Consider the following 14,103-nt stretch of genomic DNA (forward strand, 5'->3'; position numbering starts at 1 on the left):
TAATTTATGGAGTCCATAAACCCAGTGAGAGAGAATAGGAGCCTCAAAGAGGACGGCAGGCAGCAGCTGCAGCCTCTCTCCCTCTCAAAGAGCTGCCGTTACTTATCAGAGGAGAGGATCCAACAACACACAAATCAAACCTAGTATGGTACAGAGGGGGACAAACAAATACACACACACATACACAGAGATGCATGCATACACACACACACACACACACACACACACACACACACACACACACACACACACACACACACACACACACACACACACACAGCACAGACTTTGCCTGAAACAGTTGAAACCAGGCCAGGTCTAGCCTGGCTTATGTGCAAGGCTGGCTTGTTTCTGTTCAGGACTGGTAGGACGAAAGCTAGTCATGCCATAGCCCTTCTCAGGAACTGTGAGTGCGCTGATGACGTAGCATCTACTACCAGTCCTTTCTACCAACATAGGAAATTTTGACTTTTAAATAGTCGCCAAGTTGGCGGCGCTTGGCGCTCATTTCAAAGCCGCTCACCAAAGCAGAAACGCCTATTCTAACAAACGATGGGTTTTGAAAGCTCGGCACTAACGTTAAGTGATCTTTTTAGCCGTTTTTTGTGGCATCATCATTATTTTTCGAGGTAGTGTTCTTCAACTGCCATACAACTCTGCATAGCGAACAGCACCCCATCTGGTCGTAAATCCTCGAAACTACCTTGAAAAATAATGACGATGCCACAAAAACCGGCTAAAAAGATCACTTAACGGTAGCGCCGAGCTTTCAAAACCTAACCTATTTCCCAACTCGTCATTTTGTTGTCTAGGCAGCCCCAAGCGCGTGCCAAGCGCGCCGCATGCCGGTAGCGCAACCTGTCCTGTTGTTATGGAAACACCACAGAAAATGGGTATCTAAATCGTCTATCTAAACTCGTAGATACAGGCGTAATTTGGATAAAGTTTCCACATATTGGGATTCTATGGTGGTACTATCAGGCATGACATTTTATTAAAACGTAATAATATTAACATCAAAGCGGTTTAAAACCGTTTTTAAAATCCGAGCAATGGCGGCTGGTACAGGAATTCATCCGGACCGAAACGCATTCTGGGAGGGAGGCCGCAAAGGCAAACTAAATTCGACTGACAGTAACTGTGTGACTAGTTAACTGGTTGACTATATTATATGTATTATTTTGTGTATACAGTAGGACTCCACTTATCTGAACCCAACGGGACCGAAGGTCGTTCGTATCTCTGAAATGTCCGGATGACTGAAACTTATGTTAAAATGCACCAAATTCAATAAGTGTTATACTTGTTTTATATAGACTCATAATAGACCAATAAATACCCTTAATTACTTGTGAAAATGCATCAAAATTGCAATCAAATAGCCAACTAAACTCATATAGCCTAGCCTATAATAGACCTACAGTAGCCTATAATAAAATAACCGAATTTCCACTTGAGTGCGTGCTTTGATCAAATACAGTACTTTATTCTCAAATGAGGCGTACGCTGCATCGATAGGCTACTGTATTCGCAGAACAAAATGGAATAGCCTAAAAACAACCCAACATTAGAACAATTAGAGCAAATGATAATAAATAAATAAATAAATAAATGAAATGACAGACAAGTTGTCGTGTCTTAGGCTATTGTAGCCTAAAAGAAAGTCTCTAAAACAACCGATGTAGGCTAACGTGGCCTAGGCTGTAGGCTATCATTTAACAAATACAGTAGGTCTAGTAGGCTAATCTACATGCCCACAACACGTCTGTGTTCCTGAAGTCCATTAACTGGGAACGAAAAATGACTCGTTGCTCCTCTGCTTCAGGTTGCTGATGCGCTTTCTGGCTACCAAGGTATGCCGCTCTCGCGCAGCAGACTCGTTTGCGTTTTGCGCTCGACATTAAAGTAACAAAGAAATGAAACGTGACAGTAGGCTACAGCCTACAGGCAACATGTAGGTCTACATACAGTTGTTTTTATTCACAGTAGGATACAGTACTGTAATGAAAATCCCACCAGTAACCAGATAGCAGGCTAAAAAAAAAAAAACGTTTTTTAAGCCTGTCCGGTAGACCGGGAGGTTCGGATCTCTGAAGTTCGGATGAGTGGGGTCCTACTGTATTGTACATCGTATTGTATATTGTGTAGCTGACATAGTCAATAAGCAAGACGATGGCAACACATTATTGAAGCTGCTACTGGGACTTAGGAGATTTTGCCCCTCGACAAGAGCCAGTTAGCCTACTATAGAAAAACACTTCCTCTTTTTTGCTGTCACTTTCAAGGAAGCGTAGCAGAGATGGTTTGTAGACGCGATCGATTGAAATGTAGCTAAATGTATTTTACAGTAGTGTATCCCATAGGTCTAGTGAACTACATACACTGTAGGGAATGATTAAACAGTTTTCGGACACTGGAACGTCATTGCATCGGATATTCATGGATGCAAGCAAGCAGATGCGCCCAAAATCATGTAACAACCCGATAACTGATGGGAGCAGGTTGAAATATCAGGTAGTATTCAGGTTCCATGTTCAGTTGAATGATAAATCCCATATAAATGGTTGGAATTCTAATGATGTGCAAGTGTGGTTTTGTCAACCTTAGTGCTGTATGCTAGCAGGCTGTGAAGCTGCACAATAAGACCGTGATAGCCAGTTAGCTCACGACAGCAGCTTCCATAAAATCTGTTTCTCGCGCAGTAACGGAGACAAACTCAAACTCGCAGCAAAACAGATAGCAATTATCGTAATGTTGTGTTCGGCTGAGATATGAATGGGACATCGGGAATCGGACACAAAACTAGCAATAGCCAATCGCCTACAGCTGTCAAACTCAGCTGCTTAAACAGGTGAAGCACATTAATTTACTTCGTGAAATTCTCTGATGACCCCACCATTTTTGGCTTATAATAGTTTGGGATCAAGACACATCACTTTCCCACTCCAAAAGCTTTTCTGTTAAGATAGGATTTACAGTATTCATTAACAATGGTTATGGTTAGCCATATAGCTTGTGACACATGCAACATCCCTGAACAGCCCTGACAATGACTTTGAAGGGCATTCCAAACTAGCGTTATTTTGACACTCTATGCCCTTAACAGTGCTCAATACGAAGGGAAGACACTCCGTACGGTGTAGGGCTTAGGGATGAGCCCTTCGGTTTGAAATACAGCCCAAATATAGACCCCGCCGAGCAGAAATAATCTCTCGTCAAAATGTGGTCTAATATCAGACAGCGCCCCTATCGAGGGGGGTGTTTTTTTGTGTTCTGATAACATGTTCCATAAGTTTAGATTGTCCCTTGTAATTTCCAATATCTGTTATCTCAATAGACAACCCACAATATATGAAAAAAGTACTCAATATATGTCTCAAATACGCTAGCATACGTGAAGCCTAAGTTAAACTGTCGCATGATATATACGTATAATGTATATATGGTAAGTAATGTTAGCTAATAAATCTAACAACCATGATCATTAGCATTGCTGTCACGAACCACTGGAATTAAATATTATTATCAAGTATAATATTCTATTTTTATCAAGTTTGGCGCTCGTAGCTCGAAAGACTTCTGGTGACGTCAGTCAAATGCGACTAGGCTACTTGTCAAGTCTGTTAGCATAACAGGCTTAGAAGACATGCAACCGCTTGACTGTAATTTGCGCATGGATGGCAGATCAAATCAAACAAGCTTGACATTTGTCAGTTGATATATGTCTGCCCATATTACATAACTTAGCATACAGCTAAGTTATATAGGCTACATATGGTCTACCAACACTTGCCTGCAACGAACCTGGACTGTTGCAACTGAACTCGATGCTGTTGCAACACCCCTCCCCCATTACCTATTCATATTAAAATTACCTGGATGGTAGGGCTGCTCGATTATGGCAAAAATCATAATCACGATTATTTTGATTGATATTGAGATCACGATTATTTAACACGATTATTCATTGAATTCTTTTTTTTTATCAAAAGTTTTAACATTTTCTTAACAAATTTTCTTAACAAATCAAATTATTGACTTTGATAACAATTAATTTATTAAATGTTGACAGTGGCTTTTCTTTTTAACAATGTTCTTTGTATTATATACATTTCTCCCATGGGAGACAAATAGTGAACCTTGACCTTGATAAATAAATTAATAAAAGTGCCAAAACTGATAAATAAAGAAGCTTCAAAGCACCGCCACCACCACAGAAGAAGACTACCTCCGAAAAATAATTTCACTAGGACAGAACGCGTCTAAATAAGTTATTTAATGGTAGCGCCGAGGCTTCAAAACCCAGCATTTGTTAAAATAGACCCTTTTGCTTAGGTAAGTGACGTTTCATGTTTATCTGACACTTGTAAATATGAGCGCCTCTCCTAAATAGGCCGACACCGATTTATTTTGACAGCAAAGTGAATGGAGCGGGAAAGGACTGTTGTCTGGCATGAGCGAGCGTAATGCGACAACGGGACTGAGAAGGGCTACTTTGAGGGGCAGCTACGACTGCGTAGCAAATTTTACACACCATGTCAACTTGGTCCAAATCTGTCTCCGCGAACCCATAGTGTTTCCACATCACTGACGTTGTTTTAGCTCTCTTGTCCACCTCTCGTTCTGCTGCCATAATCTTCTTGTCGTGTTTTGTTCGAGAGGAGCATGCGTGCGCCTCGCTTGACAACAAATCTCGCTGTGAACTAAAGTGTCAAGCACAGTATAGCTCTGCAGTGTAGGGTGCACTTGATTTGTGCAAAATCGTTTTATGGCGATTATTTAGTTTTAATGATCGTTGACAGCCCAAATCTTAATCTAGATTAAAATCCGATTAATCAAGCATCCCTACTGGATGGATGTGTTTCATAGCCAGTATGCTAATGGTTGTGGGGGAAGGGGTTACTAGTCGTTAGCAAGTTCCAGGTCAACCGCGCATTCAAACTGATTATGCCAGCTAGGGCATACTGCTTGCAGTCTTCCTATTCTATTCTCGCTTATTGCATGTCGTTATGCACGTCATGCTTTTCCTTATAATGTTGATACTGTGGGTTGCAATAGAATAGACTGTGTGGTTACTGTTGTTTCCTTATGCTGTGCGTTATTGCTGGTATTCCACCGTAAAAATTAGAAACATTGTAAAGACATATGCTCTGTGTGTGATAATTGCAGCTCAATGCTGCTAGTAAGCCATTTTAAAACTGCCAGAATAGGCATACAGCACATCATGTTAGACCTGGCGGGACTGAGCATGTGGAATAACTACCACCGGTGCGCTGCTGCGCTCTCAACACAATAAGACCGTGATAGCCAGTTAGCTCACAAAAGCAATATAAACGTGGCTACAAAGCAGTTAACATCACAACGGTTATTCCTGTTGCTGATGCTGTTGGTTCAACTTCTGTTTCTCTGGCAGTTTCGATAAGACTCACTGCCGACATGCAATCGCTTGACTGTAAATTGCGCATGGATGGCTGCCTATGTAGAAATGTGGAAACGGCAAGCAAGCATAAAACCTGCAACTAGTCATTAACGGAATGTAGGCTAGCCTACTGCATTTTCTGTGCAACATCAACTGTTCAACTGTAAAAACGAGTTGCCAACAAACTGATTATGCTCAACCCCCCTCCGCTAGGCTACTGTAGGCTATTAAGAAGATAGGTAGGCTATTTTCCTAGGACATCACCAACTATTTTATAAGTGTATACAGACCTTGAGGGGCGACTGTACCATCGTTGTTGTTACCTTGTAATAATAATAATAGCCTACTACAAATAAAAGAATGTCTTTCCTTCTTGAAGATGTAGAATCCTTTCCATGTCCTTCCGACAGCAGGGACACGGAATCGAACCCATGCCACTTGAATTACAAGCCTGCAACACTATCTATTGAGCCATTGGGCAGTTGTGGTACTGTGTGCTTTGAATCGAATCAATCTATCATGGGTTGGTAAATACGGGTTGATATGAATTAGTCTTCGCTGGTTTAGCGCTATTTATTGATTGTATATCGTAGTGTCGTTACTCTGACTGCATCGTTGAAAATAGGGGTTGAAAATGTGGAATTTCTGAGTTTCCGAGTTTGAATCTAAATACAGTAGCCTAATGTAATGAATGAAGTCCGATCAGTTGGTAAAATAATAGCCCTTTAAATAACTAATTTTATGTCGACTACTGTCTCTGCTGTAGCTAATCCAAAAGTGCAGTTCGCAATTCAGTCCAACTGAGAAACGTAGCCAACATTAGTCGAAGTGTAATGGATTTTAACTGATCTAGTCAAAAAGGATTTACCAAGATTGGCTCAAAAGGTTAAGTCTGGTTTATTGAGAAAACATACGAGCGCAAGGACTTTCTGGACAACGCAACAAGAGTGGTTTATCCAGAGAAGTGAAGCCCCTCGGTCTTGCTCTGCCTTATATTCAAGCAAAACACAGGTACGGCGCTTCCAGGATGTGATTGGCTAATCCATTGTACGTCATATGAAATGGCAGGCGTGGCCGAGAATACAGACATGTGACATGAGAAAAGGCGGCAATTTCTTGGAGACAAAAGGACAAAGGATGGTTATTCTGGAGTAGACATTTCTAGGTGTGTGGACCTCCTGGAGGCCACCCTGTCTATGTGAATGGTTGAGGGAGGTGGTGAATTACAAAAGGAGAGAGAGAACAAAGGTTTAAGGTGTTTGGAATAGGCCAGATGTAAATTCTATAACAGAAGCAACAGCAACCGTTTGTCAGACAAGCCTAGTACTGTAGCCTCACTGTAATATGTTTTTTACCGCCGCTGCCATCACACTGTATGCCTGCAGATGCGGGAATATACTTCTCATGACTGTATAAAATGGGGACCGCAAACGAGGGCATTTCTGATGATGTACTCAGTCCACTCCGTACGCTTAATGGCTTGTAGCCACAGGCGACTACGGTTCCTCTGAAAAGTCCGGTTTCCTCTTGAAACGAATAAAGTTTGAATCCACTAGAGCGCCGATTTGTACACCCGTAGATGCAACAGCCAGACATCTTGATGATATATAAAATACTGGTCTTTGCACTAAAATACTGCTCTTTACTGCCCCTTGCTCTGAATTCATTTGTCTCCGCCTGCTACTGTTTCAAGAATGCGCATGCATGCTTGTGTTGATGTAGGCTGTAAAAGTAAGTAAGTAAGTGAGCTTTATTTATATAGCGCTCTTCACAGCACGGATGCACAGAGTGCTTTACAGTAATAAATTAAAATGGCAATACAACACGAGACAAAATTTAAAACGACACAGAACACAAAAAAAACAACAACATTGCGAGCAGGAAGGCGTTATAGATGGCCGAAGGCCTGCCTGAACATGTGTGTCTTAAGAAGTTTTTTGAACATGAGTTCAGTGGATGGCTCTCTCAGGGCCTGGGGAAGAGCATTCCAGAGTCTTGGCGCCACCGCCTCAAATGCTCTGTCACCCTGGGTTTTTAGTCTGGTCCGGGGCACCGCCAGGAGACCCTGGTCGGATGACCTCAGAGACCGACTCAGAGAGTGAGAGTGTAAAAGTTCTGAGATGTAGGCCGGGGTCCGTCCGTGAAGAGCTCGGTGGGTAAACACCAGGACTTTGAACTCGATCCGGAGGTGAACTGGGAGCCAATGCAGGGAGGCCAGGATGGGGGTGATGTGGCATGTCTTCTTTGACCTAGTGAGTAGTCTTGCAGCAGCGTTTTGGACTAGCTGAAGTTGTCCCACAGAGGATTTGTTGAGGCAGGTAAACAGTGAATTACAGTAGTCAAGTCGTGATGAAATAAATGCATGGACAGACATTTCTTATTCAGTATGTGATACAATGGACCGGAGTTTGGCAATATTTCTGAGGTGGAAAAAACAGGAACGCGTTAGGGATTTGTCCAAGTGCATAGCCTGATCAAAGAAGACACCCAGGTTTCTAACAGAGGGCCTAACATTTCCCTTGAGGGACCCCATGTGGTTTACCACTGTAGCGGCAGTCTTGTCATTCGCAACGATCAGCACTTCAGTCTTGGAGGCGTTCAATTGCAGGAAGTTATCCGCCATCCATTGGTCAATGGCCGACAGACAGTCATGTAGGATGCTGAGTCCCTCGACTTTACCGGGTTTAAAAGAGAACTGGAGTTGGATGTCGTCAGTATACAGATGATATTTGACACCCTTGAATGTGCTGATGAGAAGACCGAGGGGGAGCATGTATAGGGCAAAAAGAGTTGGTGCCAGCACGGATCCCTGTGGCACACCACACGACAAGGGATGGGGTTCCGATTTAAAGGGACCAACAGCCACAGAGAAACTTCTCTCTCTGAGGTAGGAGGCAAACCAACTAAGAGCACTCCCTGTGATGCCCACCCACTCCCTGAGCCTATCCAGCAGGATGCCGTGGTCTACCGTGTCGAACGCTGCGCTGAGGTCTAGCAGGACCAGGACGGAGCATTCACCGGCATCAGATGACATCATAATGTCATTGGAGACCCTGAGGAGGGCAGTTTCCGTGGAATGTTGCTTGCGGAACCCGGATTGAAATTTGTCTGAGATGTTATGGTTGGTTAGATAGGTGGTGAGTTGGTTTGCCACCACTTTCTCCAGCACCTTCGAGACAAAGGACAGCTTAGAGATGGGCCTGTAGTTGCTTGGTAGGGAGGGGTCCAGATTGGGCTTCTTGATCAGCGGCTGAACAACCGCCTGCTTAAAAAGGGCTGGAACCGTACCTGAGGCTAGGGACCTATTTATGATGGTGAGAAGACTGGGGCCCACAGAGGTCATAACTTCCTTCAGCATCGACATTGGTAAAATGTCTAGAGGGCTTGAGGAAGGTTTCATGGAGCACACCAAGACTGTTAGGTCCTTTAGGGAGATACCAGAAAAGCTGCTCAGAGCTGAATCCCTGACTTGACAGAGAGGGATGGAGGAGGAGGAGGGGCGATGTTAGCCCTCACATCAGCAACTTTATTTATAAAAGGGTCTATAATAAACAAATATGACCCACGCTCGTTTATTTATGGGCGGTGGCTCTACCACATAAATTCAATAACTGACATAGCACCACCATGTAACCACATTTTTACACAGCTTCTATAACATCCAGTGACAAAATACTGTCACGCAACATTCAGCAGAGAGGTGAAGTCCCTAACCACCAAGCCATTGAATATCTGGGAAACCTGAGGTGTCATAGGTCTTTTGATGTTTTGGGACCACTGCCTCTTGTGGGAGCAACATAGAACTGCAGGTCAACAACCCGACAGAGGCACGGACATAGGGACAAATCGGCATTCACTCTCTTTGGTGCGACGCCTCGCACAAAAACAGTCCCTCTGCAGTGGCAGATAGGGAGGGAATCAAGGCTCCCAACTGCCTGAAGAGAAAGTTCAGCTGAGGTGATTGGATTATCCCCTAACGTTTCCACAGCATCACATCATTACTCTCTCATGGCACACTCAGAGAGTTGACTATTTACACGACCTGCCATTGCAAACATGCCATATCTTGACCTGCCATTGCAAACATGCCATACCTTGGACACATTCATAACATACAACCAAGCACTGATGAGGGTATGTGTGTGTGTGTGATAGCTACATATAGGATGTTTAGAAATGTGCGTTAAATGACAGGTTTGGAATTTAGTATTATAAACCATGTTATAAGGCTATTTACGATCACATACAACGGCCGATATCAAAGTTACGTCAAACGGTGCACTCTCGATATATAGCCCGTCGCCTCTAACACACTCAAAGAATCCATAGGTGCATAGACAAAATCCCTCAAAAACACAAACTAGTTTTCTCGTTGATATTCTGCCCAAAAATTGCCACAAAGTATGCTTCCGATTGGGTTTTATTTATCATTTAGCATAACTATTTTCACTCAGTAAACTTCCGCTTGAACTTTGGGAGGTCTTGACTGAGTCTGTCAGGACATTATTCAAGTAATGGATTTAACCTACAAGAGGTCTTACAAAAAAAAGAACTGATCTTCTGTGTAGTCGACTCCGATCTTGCCTCTCTGAATCCAAAGGAGACCTTTTTTTTTTTTACACTGTTATGAGGACTGCTACCACTTGTCCTCCTACTCAGATTCTTCACAGCTCTGGTGTAACTACTACTGCAGGTAAATACTAATAGTCATGATAATAATAATAATAATCCTCATCATCATATTTATAAAGCAATTTAGCTAACATTTTCTCTTTTTGACATATGTTCCACCAGCTGTGGCAGATACCAGCACTGGGTCCTATTGAATCTCATTCAATTCCACCTCCTGAATCAGCTGCAGTCCCTTCCCCCCCAGCAATGTCCCGTTCCATGTCTCCAGAGCCAACCTCTGCCACCTGGGTCCAGTCCGTCGACACCCTCTGCCTTCACTGCTACCTCGCTGGCACTGTACCCCAACATTTCCTCCCATGAGTGGTAGACCCATGAGTTGAAGATGGAAATGGTGGTGGTACTACTTTGCTTTTTCATACCGAGCCCTGCCTCCAGGTACTTGCTGGCAGACCCTTCCAGACTTTGCTCCAGATATGGGCCCTGGAGATGTATTTATTTATTTAATAAATAAATAAATGGTAGCAACAGCTACCACTGCAACCCAACCCCGGATAAGCAGATGATGATGATGATGATAATGATTATTTTATTTTTAACTAGACACGCCTTTAAAGGTAATGGTTACTTTCTGCAAGTGGGCATTTCTGTAGAAGACGTATGGGTATTTATGTACTGTATTTATTTATGATAATTGCAGTGTCTGATCAAAAGGACAGCACCCGCCTTTGAGTTTTGTTTGCTCCCAACTGCTTCATTGAGTGTGTAGGAGGGGACTGTAAAATAAACAAAAAGCTAGCTGCATTGTAGCAACCCGAACGCGCCATGGCCGGTCCTGACCAGCCAGCTCCAGGTGTCACCACCCCAAGAAAAGCACCTAGCCCTCCAGCACCCTGGGCAGCGATGGGCGGCCTTGCGGCAGGTGCCCTGCATCAACCCAGCAGCACAAAAGGCACCACAGGAAAGGTGCTCGGGGGAACAGTGACAGGTAGACAGGCTGTGCGTGAGGGCTGTGTTTTGCTGTCGTGCATCATAGGACTAACTCTTATCTCCCTGTGCCCCAGAATGGACCGGAGTGAGCAGAGCCCACCTGGGAGCCGCCGCGGAGGACCGTTTATATTGTATATTTGTATATTTTGATTTTCTGTTGTGTGTCTTGTGCACTCGGCCCCACGGAAAATGAGGGTCTCCTTCAGTTGGGCTTCCAAGTTTAAATAAATGTTTGAAATGAAATAAAAGCATCTGCTAGATGACAAATGTACTACCAGAACCCAGCAGATGTTAATTTGAATCAGATGTGCTAATGCATTTTTGTTGGCCTTTCGCTCCTGAGTTTTGACCCATCGTTTGTCTGGGATTTTTTCGTTGTAATTATCCTGAGTTTATTAAATCGCCCGCTGGGTGAACCTGCCGCCTAGTCTCCTCGTCTCTCCCCTAGGGGTCTCTGTTGCCTGTACGCACTCTGGGTTGCCACAGCATTAACAATTACCTTTAGTTAGGTGGGCTAGCTTGCAGAAGCTAGCCCAACTTGTGATATTCCCACTATTTCTTTCTTTCTTTCTTTCTTTCTTTCTTATTATTCTCCCCACTTTTTTGAACCTTAACAAGTTCTTCATTCTTTGTGCTAGAAACTTCATTCAAACTTTAAAATGTTCATGACGTTCAGCTCTTGAACGGATCCATTCAGATTTTTGATATTTTTTATAGTTTTTTAGAAATTTAACTTTTAAAACTATTTTTTGTCCCATTGAAACTGCTTGAAACTGCTTTTGGAATGTTCAGAAACTTTGTTTTTAGAGTGGTGGCAGCAGTTGCTTTGAAAATATTCACACTTTTGGTAAACTACTGACACTCTTACAGTTTTGAAAGCTCACACACATATTATACATCAAAATGTTCACACAACTGTGTTGATTCGTACAATGTAAGTATCTAAGCAGTGTGACTTATACTTTTCGCTGTATGATGATTTGTTCGGCAACTGCGCTCCTCATTGAAACGTATGGCAACGCACTCTAGCTTTTGAGCTGCTAATTTAGCATTTTTACTCTTTTTCTAACTTGTCGCTATGCCTACAGTTTTAACAGCTAATACACATATTATATATCGAAACGTTCCCATAACTGTGCTGATTCGTACAATGTAAGTATCTTAGCCGTGTGACTTATAGTTTTCGCTGTATGACGATTTGTTCGGCAACTGCGCTCTCCATTGAAATGTATGGGCCCACACTCTACCTTTTGAGCTGCTAATTTTGCATTTTTACCCTTTTTCTAACTCGTCGCCATGCCTACAGTTTTTAAGCTACACGGACATATCCTAGCCTTAAATGTTCCGCATTTTCTCAGGATTCCTACGGTGTCAATATCTAGGCTGTGACCTTTATACTTTTTGAGAGAGAGCTGTCTGAAGCCAACATGCCTTTCCATTGAAGTGAATGAGAGGATGCTCACAGTGTCAGTTGGAATTTGAATTTGGGGACACGTGCAGGTTCTCTGTACAGGCACCCTTTTATGACTACTCTGGTAGCATTCATATTCATTCCTTCCTTCTTTCCTTCCTTCCTTCCTTCCTTGCTTTCTTTCTTCCTTTCCTTCCATCCATCCTTCTTTCCTTCCGTCCTTCCTTCGTTCCTTCCTTCCTTTTTTTCCTTCCTTCCATCCATCCTTCCTTTCCTTCCTTCCTTCTTTCTTTCCTTCCTTACATCCTTCCGTCCTTCCTTCCTTCCAGCCTTCCTTCTTTCCAGCCTTCCTTCCTTCCATCTGTCCTTCCTTCCTTCCATCCTTCCTTCCATCCTTCCATCCTTCCTTCCACCCTTCTTTCCATCCTTCCATCCTTCCTTCCATCCTTCCTTCTTTCTTCCATCCTTCTTTCTTTTTTCCATCCATCTTTCTTTCATCCATCCATCCTTCTTTCTTTCTTTCTTTCATCCATCCTTCTTTCTTTCTTCCATCCTTCCTTCCTTCCTTCCGTCCTTCCTTCTATTCTTCCTTCCATCCTTCTGTTCTTCCTTCCATCCATCCATCCTTCTTTCCTTCCTTCCTTCCATCCTTCCGTCTGTCCTTCCTTCTTTCTCTCTTTCTTTCTTTCATCCATCCATCCATCTTTCTTTCTTTCTAGCTTTCCTTCCTTTCTTTCTTTCTTTCTTTCTTTCTTTCTTTCTTTCTTTCATCAGCTATTGAACTCAATAAAACTATGAGTTATGATGAGTGGTCTAATCTATTTTTGAGTGTTGTACTAGCAGTACTTATAACAAACACCTACTGCTTTTCACTGCTACTGCTTCTAACTTCAACTTCCATACAACACCTCCACAGCTACTGCTCCGCCCGGGGTGGGCTATAGACACATGGTCTCCAATGAGGGGTGCATGGGGATGGCCTGGCAATCACTGACCTGCCCCCCACAACCTCTGACCTGAGGGGGCGGAGTCTCGCCACCACGCCACTATCCACGCCACCGTCCCCACATCTCAGACCCTGAGTGGGCTAGAGACACATGGTCTTCACCGGTGCGGGCGGGTAGGTGGCCCGGAGAGGGGTACACTGTCCTTGACCAGCTCTGACCTGAGGGGGCGGAGTCTCACCACCATGCCACTGTCCACGCCACAGACCCCACAACTCAGCCCCTGAGTGGGCTAGAGACGCACGGTCTTCGCCGGTGGGTGCATGGAGATTGCCTGGTCCAAAGTAGTTCTAGCAGTAGCTGTTACATACAGCTGCAGCAGCTAGCCCACCTCACATTTTCTCCAGGAAAAAATTAAATGTCTCAAAGGGTGAAGATGTGGGAGATACCAGAAATGGTCAGTAATACTTGACATAATAACAGCTTTATTATTGCTTCCCATAATGAAATTGGCGTAAAGTCCTGTCTGCAAAGCACATTGTATTGCCTCTGTTCATCAACTAATAAACACATTTTCATGATTTATGTTTTTCTGTCATATCATAATATATATATAAACTTCATCTTTTAATGATGTTGAAATCAGGCATGACAGAGTTGTAGCAGATTGTGTTAACAATGATATTGAGTTATTAATGTTTCGAAAGGTG

This window comes from Borostomias antarcticus (assembly GCF_949987555.1).
Source record: "Borostomias antarcticus genome assembly, chromosome: 5".
In the NCBI taxonomy this organism is placed as follows: domain Eukaryota; kingdom Metazoa; phylum Chordata; class Actinopteri; order Stomiiformes; family Stomiidae; genus Borostomias; species Borostomias antarcticus.